The sequence below is a fragment of the Peromyscus leucopus genome, chromosome 17, assembly GCF_004664715.2.
Source record: "Peromyscus leucopus breed LL Stock chromosome 17, UCI_PerLeu_2.1, whole genome shotgun sequence".
Classification (NCBI taxonomy): Eukaryota; Metazoa; Chordata; class Mammalia; order Rodentia; family Cricetidae; genus Peromyscus; species Peromyscus leucopus.
Window position 1 is genome coordinate 13,773,001 of NC_051077.1, and position 14,965 is coordinate 13,787,965.

The window sequence follows — 14,965 nt, forward strand, 5'->3', positions numbered from 1 at the left end:
AAGGCATAAAAGCCCATCTGACATTTGATCAAGTCCCATCTTAATCAAATCATGTCTGCGTCGGCCGATCTGTGCAACGCACAGCTCCTGTAGCATCCACAGTCTCCATCCTTCTTAGGCTCTCTACTGCTATTCCTGTATCAGGAACTGTCCTGAACTGAATTGCTGCTGGCTCTAGATGATCTGTATCACTTTCCTAATAAAATTTGTAGCTAGAGTTTTCCTGCCTTGGCCACAGTCAGGACAAATCTTGTCACCACCAGTCCACAGCACTCAACCAACAAGTAAACACAGAGACTTATATTGCTTACAACTGTATGCCGTGGCAGGCTTCTTGCTAACTGTTTTGTATCTTAATTACCATTTTTATAAATCTTACTTGCACATGCTGTGCTTACAGATTTTACATGTGCTTGTCCTGCGTGGCTGCAGTGTCTCTCTCTTCCTTCTTCCTGTTTTCCAATTCTCTCTCTCTTGTCCGCTACCTTCTGTCTGGTCATGCCATCAGTGTTTATTTATATAGATGATATCCAGCATATTTTTTCACATAGTATATTCCTGCATCATAGATCTTCAATGTTCAAAATTCAGGGAGTTTCACCAGATTTATATTCATTGGCTCTAATCTCTGAGACTTGATCTATTCCATAAGCTAGTCTGCTTTCTTGCTTCTATTTGGTGTAGGTGAGCCTTCATTTCTGACCAGCGCTGTCCTATCTTGTTGATGTAACACGTTTATTAAAAAAAACACAGAAAAATGTAAAAGAAAAGCGAGAGTCAGAGCTCAGAGCTAAAATTCACCCTTCCCTGCTGTCCAGCTTCGCGAAAGAGACCTACTTCTGTCGGTTCGTTTTTTAAAGTATTTTTCTGCTTTATTGGTTGTAAAAAACATGATGCTTATCTGATGTACAGCCTAGGTCTTAAAGTATGTCTCTAATGGACTGTATGAACAACAGAATCTATGGATAACTGTGCAAGCACACTTGCTATGGTTAATACTTGATGAAACTTTATTTAAAACAATAAAATAATATATAAATTAATAAAATTAAAAAAACTGTATTTTTTTTTAGAAATATTAAGCAGGCCTGGTAGCACAGGTCTGTAAACTTCAGGTAACTGGGTAGCTAAGGCAGAAATGCACTGTCTTGAAGGATAGGGCCAGAAGGTCAAAGTCAAGGCACTGTTGGGCCCATACTCTCTAAAGGATAAGGATTCTTCCTTGGTATTCCTTGGTTTGTGGAAACAAGATCCCCAAGACTCAGGATGTTTCTTGAGTCTCTTCCTTCTGTACTCTAGCTATGTTTATATATCTCTGCTCAAGTGTCCTGGTTTTGTAAGAATGTTTATGGATTTGAGGCATCCCCTAAAAATTGCATTCTAACCTTATTACCTATGTGAAGACTCTATTTCCACATAAACTTAGATTCTGAGGGACAGAGGATAGGATTTCTAATCCATCTTTTTTTTTGAGACCATAACTGAACACAGAATGATACTCTAGCCAGAAACAATCCAGGAAAGTCCAGAGGCTACACAGTGATGTGATCCAAGAACTCTGTTCAGAGTGAGTGCCTCACTGCGGACAGTACTTTGATGTACGGCGGATTTTCATTTCATCTTATTGTACTTAAAGTCACCTAAGAGATGGGTGAGGCACACCTCTGGGTGTGTCTGTGAGGGTATTTCCAGAGAGGATTAACTGAGCCCCAAAGGGGGAAGACCTACTCCAAAAGTAGGTGACATCATGCCATGGGCTGAGATTCTAAACAGAACAAAGGAAGGCTGCAAGTTGAGGGAGAATGTTCCAGTGCCCAGCCCACCCAACGTGAACTGCCCTGTCTGCCACGCCTTCCCCATGGTGACGGGCTGCACCTTTCCAAGTGTGACCTCAGATGAATCCTTCTTAAGTTGCTCTACCAGGTACTCGCCACAGCGATGTGAAGAGTGTATTCGTTGACCTCTCACCTTGCGCTCCAGCCTGAGGGTGGCAGGCAACGGACAGAGAACAGGGAGTCACAGAAGTCGGGAGATGAGCTGTCTCCCACAGCCCCACAAGACAGAGCTCTCAGTGAAATGTTTCTGAAGCCTGGAGTCAGGAGGTAAATACAGCTCTCCACGGGACCCAGATGGCCGATAGCACTGCCTCTGGGACCAGCTTCCTAACTGGTTTGTCAGGCATGCTTTAGTGGCTGTTTTCAATGCGAGCTGAGAGGATTCTCTTCTGAGACTTGACTTTTTCCATGTGGTCAAAACAACATCTACAGCTCACATACCGTGGAAAACCAATCCAAGACCCTCTTATCTACTTTCTTAATCACTATAGCATCTCCTTCTCACATACGTGTAAATAGGTGTTATATGTGGATGTACTGTACATTATTAACAATACAGACATAAATGCATATATACACATGTATATATGCATATGCACACTGTGGATTTTTTTTCTCATACCAGATAGAATTTGCAGGGACATATACGACTATTTGCATTAGTAAAATTACAAATCTGTTGCTATGTTCCTTTGGTATCTGAATAGTTATGATGATGATAGTAATAATAATAGTCTTTAACATTATTCATCAAACCCACTACCAGATATATACTGTAAGAAGACAAAGTTAGCATGTTGAAGAGATACATGCATGCCCATGTTTATTGCAGCAGTCTGTATTCACAGTAATCGAGACAAGGAGTCATTCTGGATAATTATCTAACGGTTGAATAAATAAATTGTGATACTCACAGTGGAATATGATTGAGTCATAAAAAGTTATGTCAGGTGTGGCAACAAGATGACTCTAGAGAGCATTATGTTAAGTGAAATAAGCCAGACCCAGAAAGATCAAAACCACATGTTCTCTCTCTGGAAACCACCATGGTTGATCACACAGAAGTAGCATAGAATGGTGGTTACCAGAGTCTGGGAAGGAGTGGGGAGGAGGGTGGTTAATGGGTATAAAAATACCACAGTTGTACAGAAGGAGTAAGTTCTAGTGTGTAGTACAGTAGGGTGACTATACTTAGTAATAAAATAAAGTGTATTTCAAAACAGCTAGGAGAAAGGATTTTAAATGCTCCTATCATACTAAAATAATAAATGTTGGAAATGATAGAAAATCTGATGATTCTGATTTGAGCATTATATACCATGCACATGTTTCAAAATAATTCACCATGTGCCACATATATGTGCCATTATACATCAATAAAATAAAAAAAAATATAAAAACAAGTATGATTGGGCTGGGATACGCCTCTGTTTGAGAGACTGCTTGCTAAATATACACGAGTCCCTAGGTTTCATGCCCAGGACTGCACAGACAGGGCATAGTAATACATTCCTGGAATTCCAAGACTTGGGAAATGGAGGCAGGAGGATCAGGAAGTTAAGGCCATCTTGCCCTGTGTGAGACTATCTGAAAAGCTGAAACAAACAAACAAACAAACAAACAAACAAAAATAGCCCACAGAAACAAATTCTCACACCAGACACTTTGCTATGAGCTTTCGGTCCATTTAATTTGGTCTTTCCTCCTGTCTGGGAGGTAGGGACTATTATTCAGCTTTTACGGATGGGTAAAGCCAAGGCTTAGATTGCTCAGCCTGACACACTGGGATAGACAGGTCTGAGTCTTGAACCTAGGTGACCTATGCAGAACAAACCCCAAACCTCCCTCCCCACCTCCTGTGTCTCAACCACTAGAGTCTCCTGGATTCCTAGAGGTGATGTGGGTGTTGCAGATCACTTGCCTCAGAAGCCTTGCTTCCTGCATAAGAATGCTGAGTGTCCCCCCTGTGAGCACCATTCTCTGGCAAACTCCAGCTACAGTGGGAACTCCAGGATAGGAGTTTAAGAACTACGTGGTCAGTTTCCAGCCATAGTTAACGTCTTAGACTTAAACTTCAAATTTTATGTGTCTGCAGCACTAGCATGAAGAATCCAGATGAAGGCATCAGATCCCCTGGATGTGGGTGAATTTTTAATCCTAATGTTGGCAATTTGGGTTGCCACATTAACTCAGTAAGAGATCAATAAAGTCTAGTTCTCAGCAAAAAACGAAACAAAACAAACAAACAAGCAAACAAACAAACAAAAACAATTCTGAGTGTCCAAGGCATGCTGAGGCTCGGATGCTGGTGAGCATGGACGTGTGTTGTCAGCATCTGCTTCCACAGTTCCTGCTCTCGAACCTCAGCCCCAACTCTCCTGAGCTGTACCCCATAGACACCCCAGGCCTCTCTGTGGATGACCCCCTTCCTCTGTCCCCCACATCCATGTAGGGTTCTCTTGCTGTTGGGTGCTCTGGCTGTTTCAATTAGAACCAGCAAGAGCCGTGCTAGCCCCTGCACGAGGGCCACCATTTTTTAAAAAGCCTGGACACAGAATTCTAAGAGTTGAAGCAAAAAAAAAAAATCATTACAGTCCATAAAGGGTTCAGCAGCTCACCTGAAACCCTAATTAATCACATGCACATGCTCCAGCGTTCCAGTTAATCAGGGGCTTTCTGTGCTCGCTTTGTATTGCCAACTCCAGCTCGAATGCACCATTCAGCTTCAAGTGGAGGTTCAGCTGATAGTTCTGACTGACAAAAGCAATTAAAAGCATAATGCGAACTCCCTACAAACCTTGTTATTATTGTGAAGGTGTTTCACATATGCGAGGCACTTTTAACAATCCTTCTGATTAGTCATTCGCCGAAGTATTTGACTAAACATTTCAAATCAAGTCAAAATAATCACAGAGGGATAATAGCGCTTACAGGATCGCTTAGAGGAATTGTGATCACAGTGTTTCATTTTCTTTGCTTTTTGGAATTGAGTAAATAAATTGTCTTAGTCCTTTTTTTTTGTTGTTGTTGTTGTTGCCGCAACAGAAGAGCACTAAGTGGGTAATTTACAAACAAGAAAGCCCATTTGGCCCATGATTCTGGAGGCTCTCTCTTGACTTCGTTGCATCTTTACACAGTGGAGGTACCACAAGGCAAGACAGAGCAAATGGGTCCCTGCATACAGAGCCCCGACTCTATCCCAGGTCCACACTCCCATGACCGCGTCTATTCCTGGTTCCTTTCCAAAAGTCTCACCTCCCAGCACCATTAGCCTATGACTTTGGAAATTAAGTATGTAATATGTGAGCTTTTGAGGGTGACAGTTCAAACGATTGCATAATGCTGCCTCCCCCTTCCCACTGCTCAGCTGTAAGAAGTAGAATCTGGCATTTTTTTCCCTCCAGGTTCTGGAACTTTCCAGTTGGCTGAAAAAGAATGGCAGATTTTCACCCCTTTCATAACTCACAAAGGGAAGCAGGACTTTTGAGACAACGGGAAAAAAAGCAACGTCTCCAATGGGCTTACAGAGAGAGAGAGAGAGAGAGAGAGAGAGAGAGAGAGAGAGAGAGAGAGAGAGAGAGAGAGAGAGAGAGAGAGAGATTTTATTCACGAGGCAGCCAAAAGTGAGGAGATGGCAGTCCAGCTCCTAATTTCTTCTCCCCAAGGGTTGGGTGTATCGGCTTCTTACAGGACACAGAACAGGGAGTCTAAGCAATGATGGAAGGCGCTAGGAAACAGAGTGAAATAAACAGTGGGATGAACATGTGCAACCAGACTTCACCTCTCCACAGGACGCCTGTTCAGAAACCGGCAATGGAAGAGGGCCTGAGGATGGAGCTTTGGACCTCAGATACAGAAAGGCAATTCCCTTGGACCCTTGCACAGGACCCAGAGAAGAGTCAGTGGCATCAAGTGGTTTGATATAGATAAAAAGAATCTCCTAATTCATTTAAAAAAAAATTAACTTAAGCGATGGTTACCATGGTGACCCACATGACTGAGGTGTTGTCTAGAGCAAAGCTACACCACTTAGCTTAAAATGGGCGATAAGAGCAAGGTTAAAACTAAGCAAAACTGAGAGTCTATTAGGGTTATCCTTTAGCTTCCGAAGAATTTCTTAGTCCCTCGGGCCAAGCTGGGGGTGCGTGCGCATGCTTTCATAATCTGTTTGCCTGATGGCCACCTTTGCCCTCAACCTCAGCTCCTCCGACCTGGTGCAGAATATGTGGACATCAATTTCCATCAGTGAGCTCAGCTTACCAGAGGGTGTCTTATTAATGAACCACTTGACTCTGGGTAGTGTCTGATATCACACTTTGAACTTCTCGCTCTCATGGCTCTTCCCTTCCCGGGCACCTGCCTCACTGTTCCTGCCTGTCTTTTCCACCTGTACTTCCTTCTCCATACCTCAACCCCTCCACCCCTGTGAGCCTCTGGCTGGCCCTAGACATCCCACCCCATCCTCCCCGCAACACACACACACCACTCTCCACTTAGAGTGCTGTAGAGGGCATGGGTTCTTGTGCTCACAGATAGCACTAGGGAAACCAGGAACATTAAACTTACAGCTTTTCTCTTCAATGGAAGAGATTAGACCTGTTTCTGCCCAGAAAGCTGGGGTTGGATGTACTTAATAATATGGTGGTGATCTGTGCTATCTTTAGAGATCTAGGAATCCCCCAGACTATTGTGTTTATCCCAGACTCCTGGACATTGTTTCTCAGTTAATAGAACCCATTCTTATGGAAGAGGTCATGGATATACTTTGCAAAGGAGTTTCAATGTAGTCATGCCTTAAGCTTCGCTGTGATCATCATCTCTAGGAAACTTCCTTCTAAAGTTGTACTGTGTTTAAATATGTGAAAAATAAACTGCCTGAGGTCTGTGGTGGTTTGAAAGAAATGGTCCTCAAAGGGAGCGGCACTGCTAGGAGGTGTGGCCTTGTTGGAGGAAGTGTGGCCTTGTGGGAGGAAGTGTGTCTCTGTGGGAGTGGATTTTGAGGTCTCCTCTGCTCAAGCTACGCTCAGGGTGGTCACAGTTCACTTCCTGTTGCTGCAGATCACGATGTAGGACTCTCAGCTCCTTCTCCAGCACCATGTCTGCCTGCACGCCGCCATGTCCCACCATGATGATGATGGACTAAACCTCTGAAACTGTAAGCCAGCCCCAATGAAATGTTTTCCTTGTAAAGAGTTGCCATGGCCATGGTGTCTGTTCACAGCAATAGAAACCTTAGCTAAGACAGAGTCAGACTACAGAAGTTTGGACCAACACTGGCTAACTAAGTCTTGTTAAACCAGCTTTCCTTCTTGTCTTCTTCCTCTGCCCGTGGGACCCCCACAGAGCACAGCATCCACTTGTGAGCATTCCACGCTGTCGGTCAGTAAGCGCGTGCCTTTCTTACCAGCCTAAGAGTCTTGATCCTGCCAGACCTTAAAAGTGCAACTCCTGACACTTGAGAGATGCTTAGCTGTTAAGAGCACTGGCTGCTCTTCCGGAGGACCTGGGTTCAATCCTCAGCACCCGCATGGTGGCTCACCACCATCTTTAACTCCATTTCCAAGGAGTCCCACATTCTCTGCTCACCTCCACGGGGACCGGACACTCACGTGGTTCGAAGACATCCATGCTGACAAAACACTCACATACATTGACTAGGCAGATAAATTTGAAAAGTACGACTCACAGGCTGGGGAAATGACTCAGGGGGCTAAGTGCTTACCATTGAGGTCTGACCTGAGTGGAGATCCCCAAATCCCACATAAAAGCTGGACGAGGCAGCAGAAACATTTGTAATCCCAGGCTGCCCTCTGAGGAGATTTGTAATCCCCAGGCTGCCCTCTGAGGAGATGGGAGGTGATACAGAATTTTCAGATGCTACCGGGGCAGCTTGCTTGGTTTGCACAGTAATGAAGAGAACCTGTCTCAGTGAAGTGGAAATGAGAGGACCCATACCTAAAAGTGTAGCATGAATCTTAAAGAGTCTTATTAACAAGATCAAACCTAAAGCCAGGTATTGGGGCAAATGCTGGAAGATCAGAGAAGCAGAACAAGTCACAGCCATCTCACTTTGCCAATTCCTCAGCTGATCCTGTTTCCTCAGACTGGATGCCTCTCAGCTGAACTGTGCTGCTCCAAAGCCTAACAGCTCAACCAGCTCTAGTTCCTGTTTTTCACGCCTTATATACTTTTCTGCTTTCTGCCATCACTTCCTGGGGTTAAAGGCGTGAGTCACCATGCCTGGCTGTTTCCAGTGTGGCCTTGAACTCACAGAGATCCAGATGGATCTCTGCCTCCAGAAGGCTAGGATTAAAAGTGTGCGGGCCACCATTTTCCGGCCTCTGTATCTAGTGGCTGTTCTCTCCTATGACCCCAGATAAGTTTATTAGGGTGCACACTATTTTGGGGAACACAATATCACCACACAAGAGTTGCACAACTTTGCACAATCATACACACACACAAGTTTAAAAAGTGTAACTCCTATTCTCTTCTGCTAAGCATGTGTGGTCATCAACCTCCTTTTTAAAAGGAGATTTTTATTAATTCTTAGAGAGTTTTTTGGTTGTTTTCTTTCCCCACCATGTGCTTGTTGTTTGAAAGTTTCATACAAAGTCTTCTGATCATACTCACTTCTTTCCTCCCACTCTTCCCAGACCCACTCTTCTTCTTTATACATCCAACCCTGTTGTCAACCCCCCCCCAACACACAAAAACACCTTCAAGACTAATTTGTGCATCCCAACTATTCTTGGACATGTGACATTCCACTTGAGAGTGGTTGGCCTACTAGAGACTATATTCTTAGAGAAAACCATGTCTCCCTGTCCTAGTAGCTCACAATTGCCAATAGCGCCATAGTTAGATGTTGAGTCTTGTGCCCAACTCCCCTCTGCATGCTGGGATTTGAGATGACTAGTACATGCACAGGTTTTATGCACGCTGTTGTAATCTCCGTGAGTTCTTATAGGCAGCTGCCCTGCTGTGTACAGAAGATAATCTTTCCTCAGAGTCGTCTTCTGCCTCTGCCTCTTACACTCTTCCTGCCCCCTCTTTCACGATGATCCGTGATCCTTGGGAGGGAGTATAGTATAGATAGTTCCTTTATGGCTGATCATTCTGTAGCCTCTTATCCTCTGCGCTTTGCCAGTTGTGAGTCTCTTTGTTAATCACCATATACTACAAATAGAAGATTTTGAGGTGAGCTTTGAGAGATGTATAAGTATAAGCCGCTAGGCATTGGTTTAATACTATGCTCACTTAACAGCATAATAATGGTAGCAAGTTCTCCCTAGGGCCTATGACAAGTTGATCCATGGGTTCTTTCCTGATAGTGGTGCTGGGTGTGGGTTTCATCTTGCAGAGCGGGATTAAAATCCAATTGTAAAGTGGTTGGTTACTTCTATGACTTTAATGCCACTGTTGCACCTGTGGCATATCTCGCCAGACCAGTGATTCTTGTAAAAGGGTTCAAAGTTGGCTGTCATTGATGATGACACTTCTCCAGGAGTTTGCACAGCATCTTCCAGTACTGTGGAAGCTAGTCAGTAGGGATGAGGCTTTCAGTTCTGTACCAGCTTGATTTTGCCATGTTCTATGACACAAGTATGTGGTGTCTTCAGCAACAGAGTCTTGTTGTCACATTCTGAAGAGTAATCAAGAGCAATGGCAATAACCTGTAGTGTTTGGGGGATCTACGGACCTCACTGGCATACAACTCCCAAAGTAACAGGTTTCCAGCACTGAGTTTATTCATCAACCTCTGGTGTTTAGTAGCAACATTGTTGTCTTGTTGTAGGGTAACTGCATTTTAACTCTTTTTATGGATGGACACACACACACACACACACACATACACACACTGTAGTATCTCTGTGGAGCTTCTACAGTAGTATCTGTTTATCTTTTGAAAAGGTTTTTAGTATTATTTCTCTTTCACTGTCCTCCCTTCTCTACATTGGCATCACTCTCCTACTCAAGTTTAACCCTTCCTGTGCCGCCATTCCCCGTTAGCTCTTTATATCAGTGCATTCCTAGCTCTCTTTCCTTGAAAGCTCCTTCCCAGGGCTGTTTAGTAACTTTCTGACCTCTATGGATATTCCAAACAACACAAATGCACACACACACACACACACACACACACACACACACACACACACACACCACACACACAGACAAAGAGAGAGACAGAGAGAGAGACAGAGAGACAGAGAGAGAATTCACAGATGAGAGAAAACATGCTACATTTGTCTTCCCGAGTTTAGGTTGCCTCACTCTAGCTCCACCCATTTACCTGTAAACTTCATGATTTCTCTTCTCTTAATAGGTGAATGATATTCCATTGCGTAAATCCTTCACATTTCCATATCCATTCATCAGTTGATGGAAATGCATCCTGTTTCCATTTCCTGGCTATTGTGGATAAAGCAGCAATGATTGTGGGTGGGCAGGTGTCTCAATAGTTGGGTATGGAGTCATTTTGGGTGCACCAGTAAGAATGGTCTAGCTCCGTCACATGGTAGATCTATTTTTAGTTTTTGAGGAACCTCCACACTGGCTTCCATAGTACCTCTGCCAGTTTGCGTTCTCATTGGCAGTGAAGAGGTGTTCCTACTTTCTCATGTCCAATAGTTGTCATTATTTGTTCTCTGAGTTTATTGTTCTGACTAGACAAAGATGGAAATTTAAAAAAGTTTTAATGTACATTGTTGTGATAGCTAAGGAAGATGAGCATTTTTCAAGAGTTTCTCATGAAACTCTTATTTCATCTTTTGAGAATTCTTCCTTTCTTCCTTCCTTTTCTTTTTCTTTTATTTTTTTGGGGAGAAGTTTCTTTGCCTCACTTTTAATTGGGTTGTTTATTTTCTTGTTTGATTTAAAATTTTTTAAAAATTATAGTCTAGATTCTAACCCTATATCAGCTGTATAGCTGGTAAATATTTTTCCCATTCTGTAGGCTTCCTCTTCACTCCAGTGGATCTCTCTCTCTCTCTCTCTCTCTCTCTCTCTCTCTCTCTCTCTCTCTCTCTCTCTAATGAAGCCAGCAATACTCTGATAATCAAACAAAGACCCAATAAAAAAGAAAATTGTAAGTCAGTATCTCTGGTGAACATGGATGAAAACTTACTAATGGTTACTTGAAAACCAAATTCAAGCACATACCAAAAAGATCATCCATCACAATCAAGTTGAGTTCATCTAGAGATGCAGGGATGGTTCAACATATGTCAATGAATAAATGTAATCCACCACATAAATAGACTTAAGGACAGAAACAACACAATAATCTCATTAGATACAGAAAAGGCCTTTGACCAAATATAACATCCATTCATGATAAAAGTCCTGGAGAGAATAAGGGCTACAGAGGACACATTCAACATAACAAAGACAATATGTAGGAATCCAACAGCTAACGTCATATTAAATAGAGGAAAAACTCATAGCATTTCCACTAAAATCAGGAACAAGACAAGGATGTTCACTTTTCCCATACCTGTTCAATGTAGTAATTGAAATCTTAGCTGGAGCAAGGCAAGTGAAGGAGATAAAGGGGATACAAATAGGAAAGGAAGAAGCCAAAGTATCCATATTTTCAGATGATTTGATTCTGTATGTAAAAGACTGCATGGAAAACTCCTACATCTGATAAATACATTCAGCAAAGCAGCAGGATAAAAATTAAGACAAATATTAGTAGCTTTCCTATATACAAGTGACAAACACACTAAGAAATCAAAGAAACAACACCATTCACAATAATTTACATGTATGTCTTGAGATAAGCCTAATCAAGGAAGTGAAAGACTTGTCTACTGAAAAACTTAAGACACTGAAAAAATTGAAGAAGATACCAGAAGATGAAAAGACTTTTCCTGTTCATGGATTGGCAGGACTAATTTTGAAAATGCTCGTCCTACTAAAATAGTCAACAGATTCAACATAGTTCTTATTAAATTCCAGTACAATTCTTTACAAAAATTGAAAGGAAAAAAAAACAACCTTAATTTTATATGGAAATACAGAAGACCCCATATAGTCAAAACCATCCTGAATAACAACATTTTAAAAACCTGCTGGAGTAATCACTCTCCCAAGTTTCATGTTATACTACAGAGCATTAGTAATGGAAGCAGTATGGGACTAGCATAAAACCAGAATCATTGATCAATGGAACAGAATCAAGAACCCACATTTAAATCCATATTCTTACAGCTACATGATCTTTGACAAAAAGTTGTCTTAGTTACTTTTCTACTGTTGTGACAAAACACCATGATCAAGTCAACTTACAAAAAAAAAATGATTTGATTTAGGAATCATGCTTCCAGAGGGTTGTAGTCTATAACCATCATGGAGGGGAACATGACATGAGGCAGTCAGGCATGGTGCTGGAACAGAGGCTGAGAGCTTACATCTGACTCACAAGCATGAGGAAGGGAGAGAGAGCTCATTGGGAATGGTATGGACATTTCAAATCTCAAAGCCCACCCCCAGTTACACATCTCCTCCAACAAGGCCACACCTCCTAATCCTTCCCAAACAGTTCCAACAATCAAGAAACAAGCATTCAAATATATGAGCCTATGGACATGTCATTCAAACCACCAAAGAAGCCCACAGGGCACAGTGCTGAAAAGATGCTATCGTCAACAAATGGTGCTGGTGGAGCTGGATAGCTACATGTAGAAAGATGAAATTTGATTTTCATCTCTTACTCTGCACAAAACTTAACTCCAAATAGATCAAAGACCTCAACAAAAGACCCGATTCCCTGAATCTGATAGAGGAGAAAATAGGGAACACACTTGAATTCATTGGTACAGAAAAGGGCTTTCTGAACAGGACCCCAGTGTCACAGGCATTAAGATCAATAATTAATAAGTGGGGACTGTTATGTAGCAGGTTCTCTCATGATGGAAACATTCTACCCTGTAGGGAAGCTCTTTAAGACAGGAAGTAAGCAGCTCAAAACATCTTCAGGAAGTCCCTGAAACTGACCCCATTCACTAGGCCCTTCCCTCCCAAGAATGAACAATAAAGTTTATGAGAATCAGTCTCAGACTAGCAAAGCTGCAAAGAAGACTCTCAGAAGAGCCAAACTACAAAGAAGACTCAGAGACCAGACCAGCTGCCTAGAAGAGGTTTAGACCAACTGAGTCATGTGGAAGGAAGTCATGCTCCAACCTGTTGAGCTGCCCACATGCTGTGCAGTGTGCTCCAGGTTCCCAGTTTTTGTGAGGTGTCATTTGTTGTGGAATATTTGTTTAACTATGTAAAGATGTGTTGCTGTTTTACCTTGCCCGACAAAGGCACCTGATTGGTCTAAATAAAATAATAATATATAATAATAAAATAATAACAAAAACCTGAATGGCCAATAGCAAGGGAGGAGGTGTAGGCAGAACTTCCAAGCAGAGAGAGTAAGTAGGAAGAGGAATTTAGGTTCCAGGGAGAAAGAAAAAGAGACAGCAGAGAGGTGCCAGGGGCCAGCCAGCCAGACACAGAGGAAGCAGGAAAGCGGGACATACAGAATGAAAGAAAGGTAAAAAGCCCTGAGGCAAAACATAGATGAATAGAAACAGGTTAAATTAAGCTGAAGCTAAGGCCAAGCATTCATAAGTAATAATAAGTCTCTGTGTTTTTATTTGGGAGCTGGGTGGCAGCTTGAAGAAAATTCCATCTACAAGTTACTCATCTGGCTTTTCAGATGCAGCTGTCCTTGAGTAATTGCTCTCTCCTGTAACTACCCCTCACCCATATTCCTGTAAGAAACCCCAACAAAACTCATTGATTCCACAAGGTGAACTCTGGTCTGTCATGAGCTCCCTATCTAAGGGTAAATAGATGTGTGTGTGTGTTGCATCTCCCCAGGAAAAGTCTTGCCACAGAACAGGGACCTCATGAAAATAAACTTTCTGCACTTGTTAAGATGCGCCAAATGTCTCCATCACCCCAAGATGGGAATGTGACCTGTGTAGAGAATGCTATCTACGGATTTCTAGTCTCTGAACTTGGCTTATGTCTTCAATCCTTCTTTCACAGTGGCTCAACATCTTTGTTCAACATCTGTCCGTGGGTTTGTGCTGTGCCAAGAGTCTGTCTCCATGACGTTCCCCATATGTTCCCATGAGTTTGGTTCATGCTTAGCTAACGTTGACTGGCTTTTTAAAGATGCAGATCAAATGTCACCCTCCAGGAGATTATCTCTGGCCTCCTAACACAAATGAACCCAGTGGTCTTTGAGCATAACTCAGCTTACTCTTCTGTGCCTCCTACTAGACAGCATGGGACTCATGGGCAGTTACACTTCTATGCACATATACCTCTAACACACACCTCACTACAAGACATAACACACAGTAAATAGTTATAAAGATTGGATATATAACGGTTACAGTCACACTGTGGTGGTTTGAGTGAAAACGGCCCCCAGAGGCTCACAGGGAGTGGCACTATTAGGAGGTGTATATGTGGCCTTGTTGGAGGAAGTATGCCATTGGGGGTGGGCTTTGAGGTCTCAGATGCTCAAGCCAGGCCCAGTGTCACTGTCTCTTCCTGCTGCCTGTGGATCCAGATGTAGAACTCTCAGCTCCTTCTCCGGCACCATGTCTTCCTGTAGGGTCCCATGCTTCTCATCTTGATGATAATGGATTAACCCTCTGAGCTGTAAGCAAAGCCCCAATTAAATGTTTTTCTGTATAAGAACTGCTGTGATCATGATGTCTCTTCATAGCAATAAAAATCCTAAGACATGCACCATAAGTGTTTGCACAGCAGATGTTTGAATTCAAGTAAGTCAAATTACTGATTTACTTCAATACAAGATGTGTGTGTGTGTGTGTGTGTGTGTGTGTGTGTGTGTGTGTGTGTGTGTGTGTGAGTGGAGTCCTCAAAGTGGAGACAGACTGTGTACCCAACAGGCTGACTTCAGTAGACATTTAATGTGTGGGAGATTTTATTTCCTAACAGAACTAATTTATAGATATTTCTCATGATTTGATTATATCAATGCAATCCTACTTACCCATAAAAAACTTCTGTTGGGGGTGCTAGGAATTAAACAAAACATATGTTCCTCCACTGACTTAAACTTCCAGCCTCCACTTACAGAAACCCATGTTCCTTCT